Source organism: Budorcas taxicolor, chromosome 6 (assembly GCF_023091745.1).
Source record: "Budorcas taxicolor isolate Tak-1 chromosome 6, Takin1.1, whole genome shotgun sequence".
In the NCBI taxonomy this organism is placed as follows: Eukaryota; Metazoa; Chordata; class Mammalia; order Artiodactyla; family Bovidae; genus Budorcas; species Budorcas taxicolor.
Window position 1 is genome coordinate 99,653,006 of NC_068915.1, and position 22,026 is coordinate 99,675,031.

The 22,026-nt window shown below is 36.5% G+C and overlaps 1 protein-coding gene across 1 annotated transcript in view; it reads right to left on the reverse strand.

The window, feature by feature from the left end:
• WDFY3 (WD repeat and FYVE domain containing 3) overlaps positions 1–22,026 on the reverse strand; it is a 248,274-nt gene that overhangs the window by 220,227 nt on the left and 6,021 nt on the right. The window lies entirely within an intron of this gene.

Here is a 22,026-nt window from a genome sequence, read left to right on the forward strand (position 1 = left end):
CCCAAATACAGGGCACCTGGGTTCAATTCCTGGTTAGGAAATTAGATACTATATGCTGCAACTAAAGGTCCCACAAACCTCAATGAAGAGTAAATAGTTTTTAAAAAAATCCTTATTGCAGTTATACAAAAAAAAAAAAGGGTAAGCAAAGAAATATTATGGAAAAGATGTCTTCTTATTACTGAAGACTGAAATAAATTTATATCTCACAAGTTATAACATAAGGAAAATAGAAGCCAAGACTGCCATGTAATGAACTAGTCAATCTTTTTCTCATCACCATTTTAATATCAGTTATTAATCCAGCCTATTCTGAGATCAAACAAAAGTTAAATATATTTGTATACCGTTACAGCATTCTCTTAGCAGAAATATCCCTAGGAGGCATTAAAGGTGAGGGAAATAATGGCTTACAGAAATGCCTTAAGAAAAATTCACAGATTTTAGATTATAGTGCAATATAAAACATGTTTTTCAACAAGCAAGAGACCACTTTCTCCAAATCAGACAAAAGATGGATCTTATAATTGGAAAATTAGCACCTTGAAAAAAAATACAAATTCTCATTTATTTAATTAACATTCCCTAAGAGCCAGATACCGGATATTGCCATCTAGGTAAACACACAGAAAACACTGATAATTTGACTATATTCATGATAGAAAGGAGAAAATATTACTCATTATGGGCTCCTTTTAATTTGTCATTTTAAATGGCAAGTATTCTGACTTACTGGAGAAGGCAATGGCACCCCAACTCCAGTACTCTTGCCTGGAAAATCCCATGGATGGAGGAGCCTGGTGGGCTGCAGTCCATGGGGTCGCTGAGAGTTGGACACAACTGAGCGACTTCACTTTCACTTTTCACTTTCATGCATTGGAGAAGGAAATGGCAACCCACTCCAGTGTTCTTGCCTGGAGAATCCCAGGGACGGGGGAGCCTGGTGGGCTGCTGTCTATGGGGTCGCAAAGAGTCGGACACGACTGAAGTGACTTAGCAGCAGCAGCAGCAGCAGCATTCTGACTTAATTACATTCGATAGTAATGGAATTATTTCTAAAGATCATATATCCTATGCTTAAAATCCAATTCATATCTTATTTATGAGTTAAATTTTAGGTACTCACTGAATATTCAAACTCTATAAATACTACTGTCCACATTTTACAGAAGACGAGACTGAGGCGCAGACAGGTTATATAACTATAACTAGCCCAAGGTCGCAAGAGTAGTAAGGGGTAGTAGAGCCTAGAGTTAATCGGGCTGTCTGGCTCCAGAGTTAGTGTTCCTAGTGACTTTATCATTCTGCCTCTCATATTCAACTTCATTACAAACTCTCAGATGCAACTTGATTAGCATGGATCCAAATGCAGCCGACTTTCTGGTACCAACTCTGTTCTCAGGCACAGCATTTAAAAATCTCTGACTCATTAATTCGTAAATAACTCTTCATTGATCTTAGCTTATTGCATGGAGTAACAAAAAACAAACTGGCAAATCATTTGTTACAAGTGGGTAACAAATCTGAACCAAAGATCACTCACATGGACAAAGACAAAATATCTACTGGTTCATGCATAGTGTGATGACCCTGATTTAGACAGACACAAGCGATCAAGCAACTGATAGGAACAAAAAGAAAATCTGGTATAGAATACACATGCAAAGAGTCAGAGATGACCCAGAAAAAGTATTTTGGGGAATGAATGTTTGAGAAGTGATTTTGATCATTATAATGTTCAACTGTGGATTGGCAAACTACAGCTCGTGGGTCAAATGTGAGCCAAATTTATTTTGTAAATAAAGGTTTATTTCAACATAACTGTGTTCACATGTATTGTCTAAGGCTCCTTCTGTGGAACAGCAGAGTTGAATAACTTCAACAGATTTTTGGCCCACAAGGCCTAACATATTTACATGGTGGCCTTTTACAGAAAGTTTGCTGAGCTGGTGTGTTATACTTAACAATATTAAGTAGAAAATAAATGTAAAAAACATGATCTGATCTTAAAAAAGTGATTCTTACTTTATATAAGCATTAATGAATATCAAACTTATTCTAGGCTAGAGACTTGCAGTTAAATACAAAATATCATCAAAATCAAGCTATCATCAATCACAGTTCAGTACATTTCAGTAACTCAGTCATGTCCAACTCTTTGCGACCCCATGGACTGCAGCACACCAGGCTTCCCTGTCCATCACCAACCCCCAGAGCTTACTCAAACTCATATCCATTGCGTTAGTGACACCATCCAACCATCTCATCCTCTGTCATTCCCTTCTCCTCCTGCCTTCCATCTTTCCCAGCATTGGGGTCTTTTCCAATGATTCAGTTCTTCACATCAGGTGGCGAGATTATTTGGGAGTTTCAGCTTCAGAATCAGTCCTTCCAATGAACATTCAGGACTGACTTCCTTTAGGATTGACTGGTTGGATTTCCTTGCAGCCCAGGGGACTCTCAAGAGTCTTCTCCAACACCACAGTTCAAAAGCATCAATTCTTTGGCAATCAGCTTTCTTTATAGTCCAACTCTCACATCCACACATGACTACTGGAAAAACCATAGTTCTGACTAGATGGACCTTTGTTGGCAGAGAAATGTCTCTGCTTTTTAATATGCTGTCTAGGTTGGTCATAGCTTTTCCATCAATTATAAGACAATTGTTATCTTAGGTACCACCAAGAAAATAAACTGCCAATTACAAAAAAAATACAATTTCCTAATAGGAAAATATAATTTCCTATTATATCTACTGTAAGATGACTCTAGTTTCAAAATTCTACAAATGAGAAAAAAACATTTTTTAGAATTAATGGAATATAGTGTATCATTCCACAATGATATAAATTCATAAATGAAAGGTAACTGGGTTGTGATAAATCTACTCAATGGGATTTTCCAGTTTATCACAGGGTACTTGAGGTTCTTCTGTAATACTGTGCCAATGAATTAGAGGCAGACTGCACAGATTCGAATTTAACACTCTATCTTTGCCTTCAAAGTATTAGATTATCCAATTTTATATCTGACAATGAACAATTTAATACACAATTGAGAATTCTGTGTTAATAATTACAAAGCTTTAATACATAAGAGTGGTGTTGGAGAAGGCTCTTGAGAGTCCCTTGGACTGCAAGGAGATCTAACCAGTCCATCCTAAAGGAGATCGGTCCTGGGTATTCCTTAGAAGGACTGACGCTGAAGCTGAAACTCCAATACTTTGGCCACCTGATGCAAAGACAAGGAGATCCAACCAGTCCATCCTAAAGGAGATCAGTCCTGGGTATTCATTGGAAGGACTGATGTTGAAGCTGAAACTCCAATACTTTGGCCACCTGAAGTGAAGAGCTGACTCATTCGAAAAGACCCTGATGCTGGGAAAGATTGAGGGCAGGAGCAGAAGGGGACGACAGAGGATGAGATGGCTGGATGGCATCACGGACTCAATAGACATGGGTTTGGGTGGACTCCGGGAGTTGGTGATGGACAGGGAGGCCTGGTGTGCTGCGGTTCATGGGGTCGCAAAGAGTCGGACATGACTGAGCGACTGAACTGAACTGAATTCATTCTCCTGCTCATTAGAGTTCAAACATATTTCAAAACAAACCTTATCTCAGTGTTTCATTATTTAACAGATAATCTTCTTTGAAAGCAGCAGAGTTATAACAGTTTAAGAAAAGCAGAACAAAAACGGTGTATGGACATTTAGCATAGAAGAGTTTAGGACACCATGCTAGACACTCCTACGTTTCTGTGTTATACGTCTGTATCTATCCTTCTCCATAACACTGATGAGAATGGGGAAAGAGCACTGAAGATAACACCTGTTTCAGAGTGGCTTGCCTGCTCAAAGATACACACACCAACGAATTAAGTGCAAGGAAAGGGAAAATAAGGAATACTGTGTATTTACTAAGCATCAGACACTGTCCTGGGCACTTTGGAAAACTTAATTCATTTAATCTTCAAAACAACTCTCCTCTTATTCTTTTTAGCAGATAAAAAACTGAGACTCAGAGAGGTAGAATTCCAAAGTCATACAACTAGTAGGTGGCTAGTTATTCATTCAACAAGTGGTGGGGTGGAGCTTTAGACTTTTTTCTCATATACCATTCAGTTCAGTTGCTCAGTCATGTCCAGCTCTTTCCGACCCCATGGACTGCAGCACGCCAGGCCTCCCTGTCTACCACCAGCTCCTGGAGGCTACTCAAACTCATGTCCATCCAGTGAGTGATGCCATCCAACCGTCTAACAATCTCATTCTCTGTCATCCCCTTCTCCTCCCACCTTCAATCTTTCTCAGCATCGGGATCTTTTCCAATGAGTCAGTTCTTCACATCAGGTGGCCAAAGTATTTGAGTTTCAGCTTCAACATCAATCCTTCCAACGAATATTCAGGACTGATTTCCTTTAGGATTGACTGATGGAATCTCCTTGCTGTCCAGGGAACTCTCAAGAGTCTTCTCCAACACCACAGTTCAAAAGCATCAATTCCTTTAGGCACTCAACTTTCTTTATAGTCCAACTCTCACATCAATACATGACTACTGGTAAAACCACAGCTTTGACTACAGGGATCTTTGTCGGTAAAGTAATGTCTCTGCTTTTTAATATGCTGTCTAGGTTGGTCACAGCTTTTCTTCCAAGGAGCAAGCGTCTTTTAATTTCATGGCTGCAATCACCATCTGCAGTGATTTTGGAACCCCCCCAAATAAAGTCTCTCATTGTTTCCATTGTTTCCCCATCTATTTACCATGAAGTGATGGGACCAGATGTCATGATCATATACCATACTACCATCAAATTGAAAGGGAAAAAAGCACACACTCTTTAATACATGCTAGAAATAAACCAAACTTTCTGTGCTGCAGTTTTATCTTTTGTTTTTTTTTACAAAGCAAAGCAAGAATGTTGCCCACACATGCAAATTCTGAAAGCTAGAGTTCCTAGGGCATTCCCTCCCTAGAAATGATCTCATTCATTCCACAACTTTGAATACCATCTGTATATCTCATGTCAAACCTCTGAGCTCCAGGATTGCATAACCGTCTGCCATCTGACATGTCCACTAGATGACTTACAGACATCGCAAAATTAACATTATCAAAAATAAACTCAATTTTCCTCCTCACTGAGCTCAGGTTTTGCTCAAGCCAAAAAAAAAAAAAAAAAAATCTGAGTATTGTCCTTACTCCCCTTGTCCCTCACACTTCATACCAAGTCCCACTGGTTCTACCTACAAACTAGACCTCAAACCTGTCCTCGTCTCTCCCACCACTTTCTCCCATCACTGTAGAACACACCTCCATCTTCATTCATGTGGACTACTATAACGACCTCCTTTCCGTTCTCCCACTTCCTCTACTGACTTTGCTTTCTGCAGGCAAAAAGTTTGGGGTTTTTCTGTTGTTGTTAGTAAAAACTGTAACTTCAAAATCCTTCCACGGTTTTCAATATGCTGAGTAAAATCCATACTCCTCATTATAGTCTCTTAAACTAGATAGTATGATCTCTTTCTGCCTCTCAAACTTCATTCCACTCTCGCCCGGCATCCCCAGGCATCCTTTCCACACCAACTGTTCACACTGCAGGGCGATCCCTTTGCCTGTGAGCTCCTGGCAGGGAAAACTCCTTCAGTTTTCAGCTTCAAGGTCACTTCCCCTGACAACCTTTTTCTAACAGTGTGGCAGTATCTGTCTCCCCATAATTCTCCATCACTTCGCTTTATTTCCTCCACAGATGTCTATTATCTATTACCTGCTCTCCAACAGATAAACACCAAGTGGAAAAACGTCTATTCTACTCACCGATACATACCCAGCCTAGTAAAATGTCTGATTCATATTACAGACTCGAATTTTTCTTGAATGACCAAGTTATATACATATATTAGGCTAAAAAGACTAATTTTTGTACAATTAATTTAAACTGTTTTCAGCTACAAGTTTAAAAATTCTCATTTTCTTAACCATATGTAACTATGGCTTGCCTTAAAGTAATGAATTCCATGGCACATTCATTTGACACACAACATAAAACTTAGATGACTTTACTTCCAGAATCTAAGTGAAAGAGTTACAATAAAAATATGAATATTTGAAAACAATTAGCTCATTTCAGTAGTCATATTAATTTATAATCTAGTTACTTTGTATCATCAAAAATAAGTAAAATATTTTAAGGGAATATTCTTTTTTATTTTTGGTTGTGCTGGGTCTTTGCTGCTTTAAGGGGCACGCAGGCTTCCCACTGCAGTGACTTCTCTTGTTGCAGAGCATGGGTTCTAGGGTGTGGGGGCTTCAGTCCTTGCAGTGCATGGACTCAGTTGTTGTGGCTCCCAGGCTCTGCACACAGGCCAATGGGTGGTAGTTCCTGAGCTGAGTTGCTCCGCGACATGCGGGAACCTCCCGCATCAGGGACTGAACCCTTGTCTTCTGCACAGGCAGGCGGATTCTCTACTGCAGGGCCACCAAGGAAGCTCTAAGGGAATACTTTTAAAATTTATTTCCATCTGAACAAATGTATTTCATAAGGAGGGAAAATGACCTATTTTGGTCACCTTCAAGGGAGAATCCCAAGTGACTCAAGAATCCACCTGCCAATGTAGGAGCTGCAGGAGACACAGGTTCGATCCCTGCGTTGGGAAGATCTCCTGGAGGAAGAAATGGCGAACCACTCCAGTATACTTACCTGAAGAATCTCATGGACCGAGGAGCCTGGCAGGGTACAATCTGTGGGGCTGCAAAGAGTCAGACACGACTGAACAAGACTGAACAAGGGAGAATCATAAATGACTGTTCCATTCTGTAGTGGTCAGTTACAAACTATACCCACAAGTTCTTTGATACTCCTTTCAAAGATAGAACCTCTTCTTAACTGTGAGTTAAGGACAGACTGTAATGGCAGTGACTGTATGTGATCATGTGATGAAAGGCACTGTGGGCTTCTTCCTTATTCCCTCTCTTGGATCACATGCTCTGAAGGAAGCTGACTTCCATGTCAGGAGGATACTCAAGTAGCCCTATGGGGAGGTCCATGTCAACAGGAACAGATGCTTCCTGTTGACAGGCCTTCTGTTAACACCTAAATGAGTCAGCTATAATGGAAGAATCCTGGGGCCCCAGTCAAGTCTTCCAATAGTTTTGACCAACATCTTGATGACTACAGCCTCAGGAGAGATTCTAACTCAGAACGTACCAGCTAAACACTCCTGAATGCCTGACCTACAGAAGCTATAAGATAATTAAAAAAAAATTTTTTTTAAGTTTTAGGGCAATTTATATCACAGCAACAGGTACACATTCATTCATTCAATAAATTATCAGTCTGTGCCTATTATGTCCCAGTTACCAGGCCCCATAGACACAGAGGACAAATAAGACACTATCTCTCTCATATGATGAGGCATGTAGGATCCCAGCTCCCCAACCAGGGACTGAACCTGCACCCCCTGCATTGGAAGGGAAAGTGCCAACCACTGGACCACCATGGAAGTCCCAGTAAAAGTGCTTTAAAAAGGCAAATAACAAGACCCTACCTGTATACCTAGCACATGTCAGATTTCAAAAAAACAGAGAGGGAGATGAGAAGTTTCTGCAGAAGCAAGAATGGATGAGGGTATAAATATCTACATGTAAAGAGTGAAGGAGAGGACACTTAAAGGGACTGAATAGAGTTGAGTAGAGGAATGAGTGATATCCTATACTCTGGGCCTCACCTAAAGACAGTAGGGAGACATGAAGAATTTCCAAAAGGAGAGTAAGAAAATTAGTTCGTCATTCTACAAAGAGGACTCAGGTTGCAGAGGCTGCAGAGTAGAAAAGGGCTCCAAAGGAGCTCTCTCTAACCCAGACAGGAAAGCGCAGCCATTCAGTTTAGGTAGGATGATGGCCTGAAAACCGTTAGCAACGAAGGACCAAAAGTAGTATGAAATCAATAGACTAAAAGGTACAAAAACAGAACTTTGGGACTCTATTTGAAATCATATGTCATCTACATTTCAAAACTCAAAACAGGGAAAAATAACAGTACTATAAAAGTATTTTGAACAAACAAAAAATTTAATTGGTATGTTACATACCAAATTAATAAAATTCACCAGCACATTCTGAAAATAGACATGAATTTTAAAATCATGACTGTCCAAATAAACAGGAGCTATAAAGTCAACATGATGAAAGCATCAGTGGTTTCACATCATTCTAATTCACCTAATCTAAAGTTTTAAGTCATTTATAACTGATAAGCCCAACTCTTTATATATTTCTAACATGTTTTATTGCTGATATCAAGTACAGTTCTATTTTTTCCCCTTTTAAGATAAAAGGACTAAAAGGATATTGTATTACCTCTCCTTGAGTATGTGACTCAAGTATGTCAGAATACAGCTCAAGAGTTCTATTTTGTTTTTCTAAGGCTTGACTCAAATTCTTCAGGATTTCAGTGCCCATAAATTTCAGCTTAAGAACTGGTTCTAAATTATAAATAAGTTCCTTTAGAACAGAGATCTTGTCTTTTTTATTCCCTACTGTATCGTAACCACAGTAGAAATTTAAACATTATTTATTGAATGGATTTGCCGTAAACTATACATTAGCAGTCTATTCCTACACACACACACACACACACACACACACACACACACACACACAACTAAAATATTTACTGATTAAATGATGTCTGTGATTTGTTTCCATGTAATTTAGGGACAGAATAAAGTATATGAGGATACAGGTAAAACAAGATTGGCTATTACATAACATTTTAAAAATTGTGAGACCTATTAGAAAAAAATTGAATAATTGAGTTATTGAGGGAGGGTGTATCTTTTTAGTGTACTGATTCATGGGATAGAATTAATTACGCTGTAACAAACTTTTCAAGGTTAAGTTTGCTTTCTTAGATGTTCTTGTCCTTAATTTAAAGCCCAGTATTCTTGTTACAAAATATTTTTAGTTCACAGTTCTAAATCCCAAATAACTTATTTTAGTTGCAATATTGGGGAACATATTATTCAATATTCAAATTTACTCTGAAAAAAGTGATGAAAATAAAGTCTGTATCTCAACAGAGAAGGAAAATAAGAGCTGATGTTCAAATTTTCTCAACGTTTTTGCAGTTTGAAAGGACTAAAATTAGGTTGGATATTCATAACATTAAAGAAAAGCCTAATAAACAGTCATTCAGACCTAGCTTAATGATTAAGTCATTACCAGGTCCTTATTAAAAATGTATCTTGCAAAATACCAGTATTTTCTTTTATGAAATTCCTAAAGAACTTCATTAAGTAGATTATTTCCAGAACTAAGATAAAAGTGACATTTAACAAAAAATTAAAGAATCAGTTAATAGATTATATGAATAATTGGTCTTTCTCATTTTTTTATTCTTTCTGTGAGCAAGTACAATTAACATTTCATTTTTTTGTCTTTATACTTTTCCCTCGAATTTCCAAAGAAAGTGCAATATCAATTAAAAAACCCCAATTGCTTGCTTTAATATTAATTTTTCTAGTATTTTAAGTTCAAGAGAACTCATTATAAAGTTGATATTTACAGTTCTTTTTGGAGTACTGTCAACTAAATGAAATTATTAAATGCAAAATCTAAAGCTATAGTAGAAATAGTTTAAAAGGCACACATTAAGAATAATAAATTAGTCAATATTAAAAACAAAATATTTAACACAGTAATCAAAATAACCTTGTTCAGGCATGAGTATGAACATAAAGACCAGCGGAATAGCAGAGAGTGCCTAAAAATAAACCCTCACATATATGCCCAGTTGATTTTCCACAAAGGAGTCAAGACCATTCAATAGAGAAAGAACTTTAAAAACAAACAAACAAACAAAAGGTAACGGGAAAACTGGAAATCCACATGCAAAAAAAACTTCATTTTTTTTGGACTTCACTTATATATGTTATACCACATATAAGACTTCATATATGTTATACCACATATAAGAATAAACTTAAAATGGATCACACACCTCATCTGAAAGCCAAAACTATAAAATTCTTACAAGAAAACATAAGAGCAACTTTTCATGATCTTGGGTTTAGCTACATTTCTCAAATCTGATACCAGAACTAGAAAAACAGATAAATTGGGCTTCCTCAGAATGAAAGGGCACCATCTAAAGAGTGAAAAGAACTCACAGAAAGGAGAAAATATCTGCAAATCCTATCTGCGATTAAGGTTTAATGACCAGAATATAAAAAGAATATCAAGAAGACAACCCAATAAAAAAGACTGAGCCATTTTACCAAAGACATACAGTCAATAAACACACAAAAAAATGCTCAAAATCAACAGTCATCAAGAAAATGTCCATCAAAACCATGATGAGATAATACTTCACATCCACTAGGATGGTGACTGTCAAAAAATAACAAGTTTTGGCAAAGATGTAAGAAATCAGAATTCTTGCATAGTGCCAGTGATACTGTAAAATAATTCAGTCACTGTGGAAGACAGTATGGCAGTGCCTCAAAAATTTAACCACAGAGTTACCACATGACTCAGCAGCTCCACTCCTGGGTGAGTAGGTGTGCGTGCACTGTGTGTGTATTCAAGAGAAGTGAAAGCAGAGGTTCTAACAGGTACTTACACACCAGTGTTTACAGCAGCGGATTTCACAACAGCAAAAGGTGGGAAAAGCCAAAATGTCCATCGATAGGTTAATGAATAAACAAAAAGTGGAATATACATAACAGTGGAATACTATTGACCCATAAAAAGGAACACGGTTCTGCTACATGCTGCAACATGGACTGAAGCTTGGAAACACATGAAGTGAAATGTCAGACACAAACAGGAAAAATTTTGTAAGATCTCACTTACATAAAATATCTAGAATACGGACATTCTTAGAGACAGAAATAGAGGTCACCAGGGGCCAAGAGAAAGGAGAATGGGGAATTATTGCCTAATGGGTACAAAGTTTCCATTTGGGATGACAAAAGGTTCTGGAAATGGATAGTGGTGATGGTTATACATCTGGAATATATATAATGTAAACTGTACACTTAAAAGTAGTTAAAATAGCAAATTTTAGGTTATGTACCTCATAATTTAAAAATATTAAAGCATATAAGATTCAATATTATTCCTGAAATACAGAATTTAATTAGACCTAATGCTTATCACAACAAAAATTTTAGGTTAATACAAATTGATACAGTACTACCTTCAAGGTATATAGCCAACATTAATAGTATGCCCATTAACTTCACTGGCCATACTAAAAACGAAGCTTATAAATTAACCCAAAGAAAGACATTTTTGTTTCTATAGAAAGAACCTGGCATTCAACATGAGCTAAACTCAGAAATACTGCATGGAAATAAAAGCCAAGTTCACTGTAGGCTTGAAGTCCTGAGTTGGCTATTTTTACTTTGTTTCTATTTCCACATGGACAACCCTCTCTTTAAACTTGTTTAAAAATGGGACTCCCAAGAAAAAATATATGTATTAAAATTTTAATAATCAAAACTGTATAATTTTCATGTGTGCTAATCTCAATTAACAAGAATTAGGAGAAAAGGCCTTACATGCTTTTGGCAAGCAGCACAAAACCAATCACTTAATATGCTATTTTCTAATCAGGAATGCTACTATTTTCCAAAAACTAAAAAAGAATCTGTTTCACAGTAAACAATCTTGAAATTACATTTGCTGTTTTTAATTCACTAAAGTAGAGGCCTGTCATATATTTAGGGGTTAGGTATTAATTATAAAAATATCATAATGCTGGATAGTATAACAAAATCATCTTTTTGTGGACAAGCTCTGATTTTATAAGAGGGATGAGAAACATCATAAACTAAAGCAAAACAGAAAGAAAAAAATGACAAGAAATACAAAATACAAACAAAAGATAACACTTAGTCCATTTAGACAAGTTCACAGAAATGGGTAGAGGGAAAACAATGAATGTACATCCATGCAGCAACGTTGCCCTGTGATCAATCCATTCCTCTTCATCCGCTTCTTGCCGACAAGCTTTCCCTCTTGTCATGAGTCCCACCATTGTTATCCTCAGTGAAAAAGGAAGCTAAATGTGAGCTTTAAACTAAAATGAAATGAAAAAAATCCCAGAGCTTTCATGATCTCCACTCATTCTTTCAAATTAATCATGGCCTCTCGATAAACTGAAAATGAATATACTGAATTAATAAAACAATTTCCATCGAAGCTATGAAATGAAAGCAATATAATTCCAGTGAAAAGAAAATTGCATTAAGCAAGTCAGAATTTTTGAGTGTTTTCTGTGTAATGTTTTGACTCTGGATAGCATGATAAAAGAGGCTCCCCCGGTGAGATCTGAGATAATTTGAGGACCGAAATATTTAAGGACAGTAATACATTGTTGTCGGAAAAGAAAAAACAGGTATCTATGAGCTCAACAATAAATAAAACAATATAGATAGATAAATAAAAGGGCTCTTATTACAGTAGGATGTTAAATAACAGCTGATAAAAATAGGAGTGTTGGAGTTTGAAAAAAATAATTTTAGAACCATAACAGACAAGATCAGTTCAAGCGAGCTTTCATCAATGGATCCTACGTATAGTAAGTTTTGATGAAGAGTAGGATATTTTATTTGTCTTAAAGTATCTACTCACCAATCACTTTATCAGTTTACTACAGTAACACAGTGGAGAAATCAGACAAGGAAACAGGTGGTCAACTTTATATCACAAGTGAACAGCAGATGGATACTGTGTACCTCCAGATAAGATGTGCTAAGAAAGACACAATCCTTTATGTAATATTCCATCCAGGAATGCATAACCAGAATCTTATCAAGGGAAAACATCAGATAAACCAAAGATAAGGAATACACTGTATTAAAAAAAAAAAAAAAACTTGGTCATGAAACAGCTGCAAGAGCCTTCTTGGACCCAATCTTGAAGAAACTGCTATTGAACAATATATTCAGTGTCTATTTTACACAAACACGAGATGGAACCTCTGGGAAAAGAGATCCTTAAAAGGAACGAATGAAAAGAAAAGGGAAGGAATGGAAGAGAGGAAGGGTGGAGTACTGAAAAGTGAGGAAGGAAAAGTAGAGACAGTAATGGAAAGAAAGGGAGAAGAAAAAGTTTGCTCTCTAAGATTTCAGGGCGAAACATATATTGGTCTCATAACAAGATGTCTACCTTTTGAGAATTAACTAGCTTTCTTAATTGCTCCTAGTGGAATAATTCCTTTATGAAATTCTATGGTCTTTATGAACAGCTGACATTATCAGGGGTTACTTGTGGGCAGTATTATTCATAATAACCTGTGAGTACTGCAAAATAAACCTAAGGAAACATGGAATCATGTTTCTAGTGCTTTCGTTTTACAGACTCTTTTCATTTCTCAGTTCAAGGCAAAAATATAGAACCGTATACTATATAAAACTACACATATAACATATACATATATACCATATATGTATATTATAATCAAAAACTATAAAATATATATTTATAGTTAGATTCTAGGAGTGCACTTTTGTACCCATACTGTAGATTTCAGATGTCAGTAACAGATTCAACTAACTTTCATGTTGCACTTTAAGCTGCACAATAAAAACATTTTATTGTATAAATATAAACATTTCTTGTAATTTTGTACTAAGCATATAAAATACAACAGATGAAAAATATACATTAAAGAGTTCACTACACCATTTAATTCCTCCAGGGCAAAAATCTTACTTCTTCAAGCTCTTTTCCAGTTTATAAAAATTATCATTTTTTCCGAGAACTGGAACATTTTTATGAACCTGTTTCTTTAAGGCAGTAGAAACAAAATCAAGAAGGAAGAAAACAAACTAAATAGAAGTACTGAGGATTTACTAAGTCCCAGCATGGTCTCCCCTCCCCACAAAAAAATGTTTTAATTACCACATTTAGCTTTTTAATAACAAGTAACATTTGTCCTTCAAACTTTAATTTAAAAATCTTAGCTGTGCATGCACTCACATGTGTGTGTTTGTTATGGGTGTGGAGGTAAGGAAGGGTAGGGAGGAAAAAGAGACAGAGTTAATAATATCAAAGGTCAACTCAGTTGACAGATGGGCTCTTTTGCTTGGATTTCTATTTACATATTTTCTTATGTAAATAAGGGCTTCCCAGGTGGTGCAGCAGTAAAGAATCCACCCACCAATGCAGGATATGCAGGAGACCCCGGTCTGATCCCTGGGTCAGGAAGACTCCCTGAAGAAAGAAATGGCAACCCACTCCACTATTGTTGCCTTGAGAATCATGGACAGAGGAGGCTGGTGGCTTACAGTCCACGGGGTCGCAAAGAATAGGACACGACTAAGCTCACGAGCATGTAAATATATGGCCAGTAGTATAGCAAGAACTATTATTTGCAACAAAGTTGTTTAACTTACTCTCCATATATATTGCTTAAAGAATTAAATGACATCTAAACACTGAAATGTTTGATCTATCTTATATCCACTGGGAAATATCCTCTGAGGTCTTTGTACTCACAAAGGCAGTTTGGGCACCTCTTTCCATTTTATAGGGCTTCCCTGGTGGCTCAGAGGTTAAAGCGGCTGCCTGGAATGTGGCAGACCGGGGTTCGATCCCTGGGTTGGGAAGATCCCCTGGAGAAGGAAATGGCAACCCACTCCAGTACTCTTGTCTGGAGAATCCCATGGAGGGTGGAGCCTGGTAGGCTACAGTCCATGGGGTCACAAAGAGTCGGACACGACTGAGTGACTTTACTTTACTTTTACTTTCCATTTTATAAATAATGGGGGAAGGGGAAATCATCTTAGACTTTTGATGAAAAGATAATCAGATTCTTATTGAACTCCTTACCAATCTGTAATGCTAATGATGGATGCTCTTAGCAGTTGCTGCCTTATACCATGTCTTAACTTATCAAAAATAAATATTCCAATTGGCTAACAGATTACCAGTCCTTAACTCTTGAGTGAGATATTATTTTTTCTACCTTCAAACTGCAACTTTAATTAGCTTATTTTTATTCTTTCATTAAAAAAAAAAAAAACTTTGAAAATAAAACAAATTCCTGCAAGCCTACATCAAAAGCCAAAGCATTCAGGCTACAAATAACTCATAGCCCCACTGATTTTAGCTCAGAGCCCTGAGAGATCAGCGAATCATTTTAGATATACACCAGCACAAATTATTATAAAATGTTTACACTTATTCGACTTTCTTAAAAAGCAGATTCCTTTACTGTTATTTTATAGCATGTACAGAATATTTCCTAGGAAATCATCATGGCAGAGATTTCATCAATGTAAAAAGCAGCAAAAATAACTAAATGCTATGTCTGCATTCTATTTCCTAGGCACCAGCTAAGTTTCTTGTGTAGGACTTAATGCTGAACAAAGATAGTTCACATTCCTTTAACCATTTAACAGGATCCTTGCAACAATTCTTTGTGAAGAAAAGCAACATGTGTAAGTACTTGCCATATGCCAGGCTCCACATTCAGCATTTTATATGAATATCTCCTTAATTCTAATAATAATCACATGGAATTGATATATCAATCCCATTTCTACTGAAGAGAACACCGAGAATAAGAGAAGTAGCCCAAAGTCACATGGTGGTAAGCAGAAGATCGAGGCTGCTGGAGAAATGCGTCTGCCCAGCTCCAAAGCTTCTGCTCTTTCCCGCACCCTGTGCTGCTGCACCATCACGAAGGAGGAAACGGTCAGAGGCAAAGGACTCAAACCAGGCTGCTTAGCTACAAGGGGGTAAACAAGATTTCAACCCAAGATTTCTAATTCTGAAACTTTTGTCACTACAGTACCTGGTACTTCCCACTTCAGGACCTAGACAACTATTCTAATACAGAGAGAATACAGAGAAATAGAGACAACTCCGGGAGTTGGTGATGGACAGGGAAGCCTGGCGTGCTGCACTCTACAGGGTCGCAAAGAGTCGGATACGACTGAGCGACTGAACTGAACTGATGGACAAAGTATAAAATCATGGCTCCAAATTTTCCCCCCGAAAATTTGTAAGAAGCAGCACACATTAATATGACATCTGTACTTTCACTGAAACCCTTGTAACATAGAAAAGGCCTGATGCACACACCTCTCTTTGCTTTTCCAACCTCAGTTAAGCTGACCTGGGCTCACTTCGCAGAAAAGACTTCTTAGTTTGTTCAACCACTCAACACAGAATTGAACACCTAACCCTCTAGGAGCTGGGGACTATGATTCCCTAACCCTCTCCTCTCTGTTTATCAAGTAACTATCTGACACCAACCCTCACCTCAGTGCCATATGCATTCCCTTTAACATCTTTCTTTTCCAAACTTCTGCTCCATTAACCTGAAAAAAACCTTTCTTAATTATTCTCATTTACTAACTTTAACCCAGTAATAACTACTTCCAGTCACTATTTAATTCCCCTGGAGATTGTTCTTATGTATCTTGTGCAGCTTTCTACTCCTGTGACAGGAATATTTTCCAATATCACAAAGAAGAAACAAATGCAGAAGGTGGATTTCTATAAAAAATTTGTTCTGGACTCTCTTCAAAAGGTCACTATCATAAAAAAAAAAAAAAAAAACAGAGAAAAGGATAAGAGAAACTAATCTAGATTTTTAAAAGAACAAAAAGACATAAACTCCAGTACTTTGGCCACCTCATGCGAAGAGTTGACTCACTGGAAAAGGCTTTGATGCTGGGAGGGATTGGGTCTAGGAGAAGAAGGGGACGACCGAGGATGAGATGGCTGGATGGCATCACTGACTCGATGGATGCAAGTCTGAGTGAACTCTGGGAGTTGGTGATGAACAGGGAGGCCTGGCGTGCTGTGATTCATGGGGTCGCAAAGAGTCGGACACAACTGAGCGACTGAACTGAACTGAACTGAACTGAACTGAAAGTGTAGATCAAACCAACCTGTTGTTTGAAAAAAAGTATAAAAGAAACCTTGGGGATGGTTGGAAAATTTGGATATGGGCTAGATTTAAACATGACAGTATGGGATGATTATTATTTTCTAATATGTGATAATGATACAGTAGTCAGAGAGAAGAGTGTCCTTATTTCTAGGAGGTGCATGCTGAAGTATTTACAAGTGTGAAGCATCATAATGGTTCAAATTACTTTCAAATGGTTCAGTGATGCCTCACTCTGTGAAATATATACAAACACAATGAGAATGCAAGTGGCAAAACACTGGTAATTGTTGAATTAAGGTTAAAGGTATTTGGATGTACACTGCATTCATCCATTGAGCTTTTCTGTACACTGGAAATTTTCAAAACTCAAAGTTCAGTTTAAAAGGAGGGACATAAAACCACTGGACAGTCTCCACTTGCTTTCAGATTTCTCGTATTTTTGTTAGACCAGAAGTAAGAAACTTCCCGCTGATCTACAAAGGGCTAACTGATAAATATTAGATTGGTTTACTACTCCAGCCAGGTTGTAAGAAGGATATACAAAATTATAATGCTTTCTTTCCCCTCTAAAAACATTAGACTTCCTTGGTGGTCCAATGGTTAAGAATCTCCCAGCTGATGTAGCCAAAACAACAACAAAAAAAATTAAAACAAATGTTTTTTATATTAATACTTTAAACATAAAACCATGTGATTTTCTGTTGTTACCAAAGATGAAAAATTATGGTTGTACTGTACAAATCTTTTCTTAAACCATGGGAGTTTACTGTCACAATCAGAACATCATATACCAAGGTAAACAAATGGGTAAAGGATCAAACTATATATTTCTAATTAAAATCTGTGAATTATTTGCATATATATTACACAATCTCATATATGTTCTTCACTTTTCTGGTAATTATGTGGTAGATACTTTCTTATTCTTAAAAGGTTCAACCACTCTTAAAGATCCTGCTCTTAGGCAAATCATACAGAAGGAAGTATAATAAACTGAAAGAAAATATAAAAAAGAATGGCTAAGGCCACGGTTCTATGCTTCTTTAAAATTAAGCTACAAGATATGACTTGTGAAAGACATGAAAAATTAATTCATTTAATTAATAGACTATTCCCACTATTAAATGAGACTTGAAACTCCCCATTCCAGACTCATAAACTATTAACTGTGGGAAATAAGTTTGCCACAAAGTCCCTACATTTACAAAGGTAAGAAAAAACAAGGAACTAACTCAAATCAATAACCTTGAAATGTAACTAAAATCTCAAAAATGTTCTTGTGGATAACGGATTGCTTCAGTTACTAAAGATATTTATTTTCTTCCTACACACAAGCCCTTGGAGAATCTGCCCTTTCCCCACTCACTGAAAAGGCAATGCTATTGTGAACACATAGCTGGGTTGTTTGAACGACTGCACGGGTGTTGGGCATCGTTCATAACGTGAGACAAATGAATCCTCTCTCTTAGCAAGTTAGAATTTAGAATATGAGAACCAGGATAATTAGCTGTGGGGGCCGAGAGCTTGCTGAACCTCACACCCACAACTGACCACTGCATGTTAAGAAAACAGAATAAACCATTTGGTAGAGAGACACAAAAACAAGAATATAAGCAATTCCGGAAAAAGAAATGGTGAATAAATAACCAAAAAAATTCCAGTTTCCCGGAAGCCCGGCTGCCCTTCCTGTACTTGAGTTCTATAGTATCTGATACTAGATAATTGTTCTTGACATAATCCTAAAAAAAAAAGAGATAAATATGGACTTCTATGTAGGTACAAAATGTGCAAAGGAAATCACTAAGTAAAATTAGCATACTAAATATCAAAAGTATGGTTAGGACACAGCAAAGCCTAGGATTCAATTACTTAAAAATCAATAGATTCTTTCCCCAAATAGAATATTAAGTTTATACAAGGTCACCTGAGAAGACAGAACAAATTGTTCTCCAAACATTTATTGGTATGTATTTTCTTACTTTTCTCAGCAATAGAATATTTGAGGGCTATGGTTGATATAATGAACATTCACAGACTACTGTCTTCAAATAGAAATTTGAATATTATAAGAATGTTTCACAGTCTTCTAAGGAAAAGAATTGAATGATGTCTTTCTTCATGTGTAAGAGAGGCAGGATAGAAGAGAAGGTGAGTCTGAGCCCTGGTGTCAGACTCCTACATTTAAATCCTGGTCGTGCCATTTCCTAATCTTGTGGCCTTTGGCAAGCTACTTCTCCTGCTTGTTTCTAACTTATAAAATTAGTATAATAATAGAAGCAAACTCACAGGTGTGTTACAAAGAATAAATGATGTCATATATGCAAAACCCCTAAGAAACAGTAAATGTTATTATTTTCATTATCATTCAGGGAAGGGGATGTTTTATTATACCTGTGATGTATAAAACTGAGTTCCTTGAACAAGGCCATTCTCTAGCAGGCTTAGGAAAGGAAAAACATCAAAATGTATGATTCAAAAACCAGGGGAGGGACCTCCTTGGCAGTCCAGTGGTTAGGGCTCCTTCCAACGAAGGGTGTACGGGTTCAACCGCTGGTCAGGGAGCTAAGATCCCACATGCCTTCCACCAAAAGGTAAAACAGAAGCAATATTGTAACAAATTCAATAAAGACTTTTAAAAATGGTCCATAAAAAAGAAAAAAATCTTAAAAAAAAAAAACCTAAAAAAAAACAGGGGAGATAAAGGTAAGTCCACATTTGAAAAGCATATAATCTCTTTATTAGGGCCTCTGTACAATAAACTAAGAGTTATTCTTTCATGGGGGATACAGTTTGTCTTTGGATAAAAGCTTTTATAAAAGCATTCCTTCAACAACCTCTTACCACAAAAGGAAGCCCACCTTTTCCTGAATGCTCACTCAGATACAGCAAAACACAAGATAATCTACTTCTGTTAGAGGAAGGCAAAAATCTTTAGATTTTTTTAATTATAAAATATTTTTAAAAATAAACCAACTACTAACTCCACTGTCACTAAGTGCAGATTCTGACTGGTTCAGAAGTAACTACAAAAATTCATTGTGGGGGAGGAGGGGGTTGGGGCTAGACAATTACACAGTTAAGAAAAAGCTAGCGATACTATAGAGAGAAATAGTTCTTGCACCATGAACACATGACACAGAATTTGCTTCCTACAAAACATGCATTACAACCAAACATAACAGCCAAATGAAAGGTCAAAAACTATTTCGATGGAACCAAGGAAAAGAAAGGAAGGAGGGTGGAAGGAAGAAGACAGAACACTGTTGCAAATAATTTCAGCAATCTGGAGGGCGAAAGAACTGAAACATCCTAATATGTATTTAAAAACCCAAAATGATTACGCAAAAATTAAAACAAACAAACCACTGAGGTGGAACACAAGACCAACAGGATTATGTCCTTTGTAAGACTAGGTGAAAAACAGGCAAGCCTTCTCCCATTCCTTTCGCCCAGGTCAAAACAAAACAAAGAACAGAGTGGCTGGTAGTTAAAGTTTAAAAAGAAAATGAAAATGAAGTTAACATCCTAGTGTTCCCAATTTTGTGGGAAAAAAAATATATATACATATGTGTGTGTGTGTGTGTGTGTGTGTATATATATATATATGTATTTAGTGACTACAAAATCTCTCTTCAGACCTCCAGCAAAAACGGCACATCCACCTCCTCCATGACCTTTTTTCTCCCTTCTTTCAAGTCAATAATTTTAGTGATGGCTCGAAACTCACAGCCATTTATGTAAAGCTCTATTCTACTTTTCAAAAATAAAGTCTATATGCTAATAAAATACATAATCAACTGAATACTAAGGGTTCTATATTATCATTAACAAGACATCATTTTGCTTGTATTCTAACCTTCAAAAACATAAGTAAAAATAACTTAAGGCCAATGCTTGTACCAAGAAATGGCAACTAACGTGAATTTAGCTTTTACTTACTATGTGCCAGGCACAGTAGTAAGCACTTTAGTATCATCTCATTTAACCCTTACGAAAGTGAGAGTGTTAGTCGCTTAGTTGTGTCCAACTCTTTGCAACCCCATGGACTGTAGCCCCAGGCTCCTCTGTTCATGGAATTCTCTAGGCAAGACTAGAAATTCATCTAACAGATGAGGATACAAGAAGAGAAATTAAGAAATTTGTACTAGGGCAAACAGCTGTAAGCAATGAAGCCAAGATCTAAACCAGGAAATATGACCAAGTTTGGAAACTGAATACATATTACACACTGCAGTTTTGCTCTCATATCTGCTTTCAATATTTCATACAATTTTTTAAATCATACTGTTAATAAAGACATGCATAATTTGACCTCAAAACAGGAGCTAAATAAGGGATATTCAGGATCAAAATAAACTCAATTGATATAGTCATAGAAACTGATGTAGTCATAGACAACAAACCAAAAGTCTAAGAAAAAAAAGAGAACAGTTTCACACCACGTGTTAAAGCATGCTTAAAATGATTCGTATTTCTAAGTCCCAAACTTTAAGTATCATTTCTTAAAGAAAAACTACATTAAATTTTTAAATCCCAATACTCCAATGAGTAGTGCTACTTTACTTTTCAACTTATTTTTTCTGATTAAACAAACTTTTAAAATATTATAATGTAAGTTTCACATTAAGTGTATCCGCACTTTTTATTATGCTTTGAGTTCCCTTTCTTGAACTTTTTAAACTCTCTTAATACATATTTCTAGAAAGAATACATTCTATAGACTTTCAATAGTGGGCAACAATTTTGTAAACTATAAAAATGCTACACTATTTTTTGAGTCTAAAGCCCAAAATCTGGTCATAAATCTATCTATTCTCAGACAAAATTAAGACATAAAGGCAGCAAATTATAAACAAAACTCTTAGCTCAACGTCCTCATAATGCAAAATCATAAGAGCTTAAGTTTAAAACTTCCTCTTTGCCATAATCAATGCAATAGAACTTTTCTAAGCAAAGAACATTACCATTTGTTCAACTATGAAAGCTCACTCCCCAGTCTACTCTATGTGATCAAAAGGAAGTTTTAAATTGAAAATTTTGTATTGTTTCTATTAAACTACATCCCACTAACAAGTAAAAAGGGCTATCACATAGAAGGCCTACTGAATTCAGACTCAT